This window comes from Tupaia chinensis, unplaced genomic scaffold (genome assembly GCF_000334495.1).
Source record: "Tupaia chinensis unplaced genomic scaffold, TupChi_1.0 Scaffold000315_1, whole genome shotgun sequence".
NCBI classification, from domain to species: domain Eukaryota; kingdom Metazoa; phylum Chordata; class Mammalia; order Scandentia; family Tupaiidae; genus Tupaia; species Tupaia belangeri.
The window spans coordinates 3,087,469-3,094,592 of record NW_006159808.1 but is presented as its reverse complement, the minus strand read 5'-3'; the positions used below and the strand labels follow the sequence as shown (position 1 = coordinate 3,094,592).

The following is a 7,124-nucleotide window of genomic DNA, read 5'->3' as shown; positions in this document are numbered from 1 at the left end:
CATCATTAGATAATTTGTTCACTATTTCCAAAGTCCAAACTCATCAGCCTGTAATATATATTATCCAACTAAAATCACCAGACAACTATAAAACAGCTTCAGGGTGAATTGCAGTTTCTCAGTCCCTCTGTTTCATTAACCCAGAAGTTCACCCAAAGTGGGTAAGAACCCACCTTTTCATTTTGCATGGCAACAGTACAGGAGTGTTCTTTACCACTTTCAGGGAGAAGGCAGAAGGAAATGGGGTTCAGATCTAATAAAGCAAGGACACACTCCAGGCAGATGTTGTACCTTTCCAAAATCTCCAGCAGAAATTTAGCAAAAATCTACACTCTTGCTGGTCTAAATTATACAAAACTGTCCTAATTCATTATCATTTCCTCCAGAAACCACAAACTGTACAATGACAGCCAAAGAACTCAGAAACGGAACAGCCGTGTGGAAACCTGGACCCGGTTGTGTTTTGAGTTTTTCTTCACACCTCTGAAAAGTGCTTTCCACAAAAATGCTACTGTCGTAAGCCAGATCCCCAAGTGAACAGAAAGGCAAGCACCCAGGAACACAAGATCTAGACTCCACTCTGCTACACAGAGCTGCAACGTACCTTTGGACACTTTGTAAAGGTAGAACAATGAAAACCCGCAGCTGAGAAACGCTAGGAAAGGCAGGAGCGAACTCGGGGGTCCCGCCTTCCCTAGCGCGTTCCGCGAATACTAGCACTCGCGCTCGCGGCTTTTTAAAATGAAGCGTGCCAACCCTGGGACGCACTTCCCACGGAGGGCTCCGCTTGGAGAAGTGGAGAAGTAGCCAGTACACTAGTTAACACGTTCACAGAAGCGGAGACGCAGTTGCACATAGCTAGTAAACCAGTGACAACGTCATGAGAACGTGCCAGGGAGATGCAGGAGCCAAGGGGCAGAACAATCGCGGGGCACTGGAGGGCTGCCGTGAGGCCCCCTCTCAGCCGGGAAGATTCTGGATGCCGTAAATGTGTGACCATCAGTCGGTGAACATATTAAGAAAATTTCACTTGACAATAAAGAAGCATGCTAATAAAGGTAAAACTCAAGAGAGAAAATCAAATTTTGAATTTCTAGTATGCTAGAGATCTATTTGAGTCAAGAACACAAAATTAAAAAAAAAACAAAAACAAAGACTAGAAAGCTGTCCAGACTATGATCTACAAAAGAATTATGGAAACACGAACTGCCTGTTTCTTTCCCCGGCAGGGCAGGCGTGCTGGACAGATAAGGGGGACCGGGCAGGAAGCTGGAGGACAGTGTCCGTGCGCCTTTGGGAGGCATCTGATCCTTCCTTCCTCAGCCCAGAGGAGAGAGAGGAGGGAGTCTCCCTGCTCGCGGCTCCTGGCTAGACACAGTGGGCCAGAGAAGGGGATCTCTCCCCACCCACAGCTCTGTGACAAGGGTAGCCCGTGAGAACGAATGCAGCATGCTTCGTGTAGACGGGCACATCTGACCCGTGGGCATATCGGGTCCAAAGCCTCACAACCACTCTTCCAAGTGGAACAGATGCTCACCCAGTGCCAGCCCACTGCTCTGGGGACTGCAGCTGGGAGCCGAACACCCAGGGGACCACCCGCCTCCCGGCCACCAAGGGCACCAACCGACACCCTGGCTCCACGGGGAGGTGCTGTGCACGGGTGGGGGGCTTCCTTTCGCTTTGGTGTGCTATTTTGATGGCAAGTTCCAAAGCAACTCTTTCAGAAAAAAAAGATAACCAGGATAAGAAAGAAGAATTCTCCTGGGAGAGAACTCAGACACTGTAAGGGTCGGAAAGGCAAAAACCCTTTTCACATGAAATTTCTTAGAAGTTCTTGAGAGTTTTTATCAGTAATCCCTCACTAGATTGAATTGTGAACTTTAATTGTTTAATTAATTGCTGGTCATTTTCCTTAAATAATTGTAGTGACAGATTTTTAATTTTATAAAACGTTTTCTTTAAAAAAAAAAAAAAAAAGAGTTTTCAAGCTCTCTCCCTCGCCTGCACAAGTCTCTTTGGTGACGTTCTGCCCCTCTGGGCTGACCTCGTGCCCCCTCGTTCTTCCTCCTGTTTATATCAAAACACAGACAGGCAGAACTCCAAACTGACAAGAGTCGTTTGGGCCTTGCAAGACTGAGAAAATAAAACACACAGAAGGAGCCATCTGTCCTCAAACTCACTCACAACTTTCCATCTTCAACGGTAAAGGAAAACACTACTTGACCCTTTTTCATTTAAAGGGATTTTACTTTACAGCAACACAGAAACCCTCAAACCATCTTTTACTCAGGCAAAATAAATGTAAAAAGTACATACATCGTGCCTAGGGCACGACGAATCTGATGACCCCTCCACAATGTCAAAATGAGATTCCTTCACACTTCTTTAACTTCACCAAAGGAGTGCGTGGTGTTTACTCGGCCCGGGACGTGCTTCACAGCTATAGCTCATTTAAACCTTGGGACCAGCAGATGGCATAATGGGTATGTCGCTGGACTCCCACATGGCTGGCCCCAGTTCAAGTCCTTGACTCCAGAGTTTGAAACTCACATCAGGTGCGTGTACGTACGTGCTCAAAATCTTAAGAGGAGAATGGAAAAGAAGGAACTGCACCATGGCCATCCCCCCTCACTTTCTATTTCACTGTCTCTCCAGTGAGCACAAACACCATAGAGCAAAAATATCTCCTAAAAAACAAACAGGAACCAGCAGTTGGCGTAGTGACTATGTCACTGGACTACCATGTAGTCGACCATGGTTCGAGTCCCGGACCAGGTGGCTTAAACTCACACTGGGCGCATGTGCGTGTGTGCTCAAGATCCAGAGAGGAGAATGGAGGAGAAGGGATTGCGGTGTGGCCATTCTCTCTGGGGGGTGATTTCTCGCTTTCTGTCTGTCTCTCGCTGTCATTCTAGTGAGCGCACGTGCCCTATAGCAAAAAATCATTCCAAAAAAAGAAAAAACAAACAAACAAAACTCAATATAGTCCAGTGAGGTACTATCTTAGATTCATTTTAAAGCTGAAGAAAATGAAGCGCAGAGAGATTGAATAACTGGGCGAGGTCACACAGCTAGTAAGAGACAGAGCTGGAACTTAAAGGCAGTCTAGCTCCAGAGACCATGCTCTTTCACAGGCATCCACCAAACCTAAGGTAAACTCGGTTAGGGCAAAATCACCTTATACATTTTTACAACACTCCCATTCCTATAATCAACTCATGCCATGTTGCATTTCCTGTGATTCTTGAGGAAAAGATAGCTACTATAAAATACTATATATATGACCACCATATAATCTTTCCTAAACAAGATGAAGGTGTGAAAAATAAGAGCTGTCTGTAACTGGAGAAAGCAAAACAGAAGCCAACTCTTGGATGTTTAAATCTTGTAACGCCACTGTCACTTTAAAAGGTCCCTGTACTCATTCAAATTCTGAATTGCCAACCTAGTGCATATTAGAGAAAATTTAATTACCTGGCACAGAAAAATGGAACAGCTTTAGAGGTGCTTCCCTGGAAATTCTAGTCACTGACCTCTGAGATCCGAGGGGTTTTCTCTGTGGAATTCCCTCTGTGCACCTGGCAGAGAACACTTGCCCCTGACCGGCCTGCAGGAAGGGAGCTCCCCTGCTGCGGGCCTTCTGCCACTGCGGCCTTGTCCTGGGTCGGGTGGGCTCTGCCCTCCTCAAAGCCCTTCGACATTCCATCTGGGAATTTCCTGCACGTTGAAACAGCAGCAAAGCAGGGGACTTTCTCCATCCCTGCAAACATCTATTATTTTTCATTCGAGAGGTGTGTGTATGTGTGTGTTTGCGTGTGTCTGTGCGCAGGCACACTGGGCCAGGAAGGTTCCTCTTCTCCCTGTGGTTCTGAGAGCCTGATGGTTGCTCAAATTCCACACCTTTGGCCTCTAGCCATCCAAATAGTTCTAACACTAGGGAACAATAGCAGAGGACTAAATCCCACTGGGCACCTTCTTCTTGACCATCTTTTCTTAAAAAGTGTCAACAGAGGACGACAGGTGGTATGGTGATTAAAGACGCTGGACTCCCACATGGCCAACTGTGGTTCGAATCCTGGACCTGGCGGCTTGCTTTCTTGCTTTCCCTTTCTCTGTGGTTAAATTAAAAATAAATAAATAAATAAATAACAATGATATAATTAATTAATTAATAATAATAATAAAACAGTGAGAATAGACCACCCAGTAGGGTCAGCAGCTTTGCCTGGTTCTCTGGCCCCACCCCACCTCCTTGGAACAGTGTGGCTGTGGCCCCTGTGCAGAGCGTCCGGCCCAGTGACAAGCGCGTAGTGCACACAGGCCCTTCCACCTCTCCGAGGTGACAGGCCATACACACAGGTACAGACAGCGTCTGCGACTGTTACCCTCCCTCCTCACCAAGTTAAGGAAGCCATCCGAGCACTCCCCCAGATTACAATAGCTGGTGGAACTTCAGTTTCCTGAAATTAAATTACCCCACCCCTTACACTGACAACCCATCTCCAAGGCAGGTTCCCTCAATGCCAGCTCTCACCTCAACCACACCTGCTGTTCCTCTAAGCCCCTTCCTCACTAGCACATACCTCAGTGCAGGACCCACTGGAGTAGCCCTCCTGTCACCAGATGTGCGCACCCGGCCCTGTAAGGATGCCTGGATAGTGACTTGCTCATTTGTAGGTTTTGCAGAAAGGATGCTTCTCAGTCCAATACGCACACACCCCACCCCTCTCGAATGAAAATGAAGAGTTGTTTGCAGGAATGGAGAGTGCGTCCTCCTTTGCTGCTGTTTCAATTGCTAGGACATTCCCAGACAGAATGCTGGAAAGTTTGGAGGAGGGCAGAGCCCAGCCGCCCAGGACAAGGCCGCACTGGCACAAGGCCTGGCAGCAGGGGAGCTCACCTCTCCTGCAGGCAGGATTGGGGCAGAAGCTCTCTGCCAGGTACACGGAGAAAGTGCCACAGAGAAAGTCCCTCGGACCTCCAGGAGGTCACTGACTGCGGAATTCCCAAGAAACACCTCTAGGAGCTGTTCTGTTTTTCCGTACCACGTAATTCAGTGAGATCAAGGTAAGTGCTGGGAAGAAGGTAAGTGCTCTGAACGTTACCACTAAAATGTCTACTTTCAATCATGGAAAAGGTAAAAAACAACAACAAACCACGGTGATTTGATCCGACACTCATTACTCATTACAGGAAGTTGGTTACTTACAGAACTCACAAATCGTGCTTTCCAAAGGTTTTATTTTATTTTGCCGGGTGGTCTATTTAGAACACTGTCAATAGAGCCTCACTTCAAAAAAACCAGACTTACAAATGGACCACCGTAGCAGCAGCTCTGGCAGGGTGGTACGCACAGCCAGGCTGAGGGCATTTAGTGTAAATACAGTCTAGACTCCTTATCTTGCCCCATCTCAGCCTGGAGAAAAACGGGGCTGTAAACCCAGTGAAAACAGAAGAGCTGAGATAATGGGGGACAGATGCTAAGACAAACACCCTGGGGTGCCCCTGGGCTCCACGAAGCAGGCACCTAATCCAAGTGGCTTGGGGTCAGAACCGGGCAGAGGGAGGAGTCGGGCCGGTGTCTGCAAACTCCCAGGTCTGACCCGCACTGCCAAGCCTTGCTCAGCAAGACTGTCTGATGTGTGGACGGAGGCCGTGAGCAAGGTGCAGAGCCCCACCTCCCAGGCACCGAAGCAGCCGGCATGATACTCACGCTGACACTGTCCCCAGGCCTGGCGAGCCCAGCCCCAGCAGCAGTCGATCCTTCCACCATAGCGACATAGGCCGATGGACGACACCAGGTGCCGGGGCCACCTACCAAACAACAAGGTCCAAGTTCAAGCTAATTTCCTTTGTTAGCATTTTAGGGGGAAAAAGTGTTTAAATCACACCCAACAATTTTCTACAATTCTTTCATGCCTGTGGAAATTTAAAGATAACACACCTTCACAGAAATAGTTCCACTATGATCTCATTTAAAATTTTATTAAATATGTACAACAATCCCCACTCCCCAACACCACGCAGAAAAAAAAAGGAGGGGGGAGATTCGTCCTTAACTAGAAATAGCAGCAGCTAAACCCAGGAATTCTCAGGGCTGCCACTCACAGGGTGGTTTCTGAAGCTTGAAATAAAACAGATTCCACAGGGACTGGCACCTGTTACTTGGGGGGTGGGGGGCGTTTTGACTGACTCATTAGAAACTAGAAAGTAGGCAATGATTTGAGAGACAGCAAAGCAGGAATAACAGATCGTCTCATGTAGAAGGTGGACGCGGGAGGGACATACAGAACTAAAGCAGGTGCTTGGAAAGTCTAATGGAACAGAGCGTACTGGGAGAAACCCGGCGATAAAGTCTCCAGGGCAGAAAGTCCTAGAAGTCTAAACAAAACCACGAGGCGTTTCAAGTGGTCCAGCGATCCCAGCGGACACTTCAGGCCTGCATGGACATTCATCTCCCGTAAACAACGGCGGAGACAGCGTGCAGTTGGGGTGCAGGCTGCACTCTCTCAGGGACTTCCTAAATGACTCCCTTGTCTAGAGACACCCCAAATGATGTTTTTCCTCCAAGATGGACATTTTTAATCAGCCGTTTTAGAAATCTTTTTAAATCTACAATAAAATCGCGTGCATATCATGAGATGCACGACTGGGTCCCATCTCCTGTGGCCGGCGTGCGTGCAAGTGGGTGTGCAAGAGATGCACAGCGCGTCCCAGTGCGGCAAGGAACTGCTGTTAAAACGCAGGTCAGACGGAGTGGCCTCTGGTGCCGCGGCATCTTAAACTGCCTGCACCTCAGGCCCCTGCCTCTCCCTGCCCTCTCCACCCGCAGGTCCAAAGTCCAAAACCACGGGGAACTTCCTCCTTCCCCAGACCCCGACCGCACACCACAGCGGCGCCTGCTCCCCCCTGCCGCTTCGGTGTCCGCTCCAGGAACAGGGGCCGACCAGTCCTGGGACCGAGCGGCTCTGAGTGCAGGTGGATGACGCGTGACATCCTCTTTTAGGGTCGCGCGGGGACCGATCCCGAGGGGGCGCGCCCTGTGATCCGGGCTGCGCACCTGGGGAGACCCGCCTGTGGCCGCGCACGAGCTCCGGACCGACCTCGCACTGGGCCCCGCCACA

At 49.0% G+C, this 7,124-nt stretch overlaps 1 protein-coding gene across 3 annotated transcripts in view; it reads right to left on the bottom strand.

Annotated features, from left to right (window-relative positions):
- NPNT (nephronectin) overlaps positions 1–5,813 on the bottom strand; it is a 68,720-nt gene extending 62,907 nt beyond the window's left edge. For all 3 annotated transcript variants that reach the window (XM_014588870.2, XM_014588869.2, XM_014588871.2), the window contains exon 1: positions 5,714–5,813. The gene's annotated coding sequence lies outside the window, so the exon portion shown is untranslated. The remainder of the gene's footprint in view (positions 1–5,713) is intronic.
- Between the last annotated feature and the right edge of the window lie 1,311 nt (positions 5,814–7,124).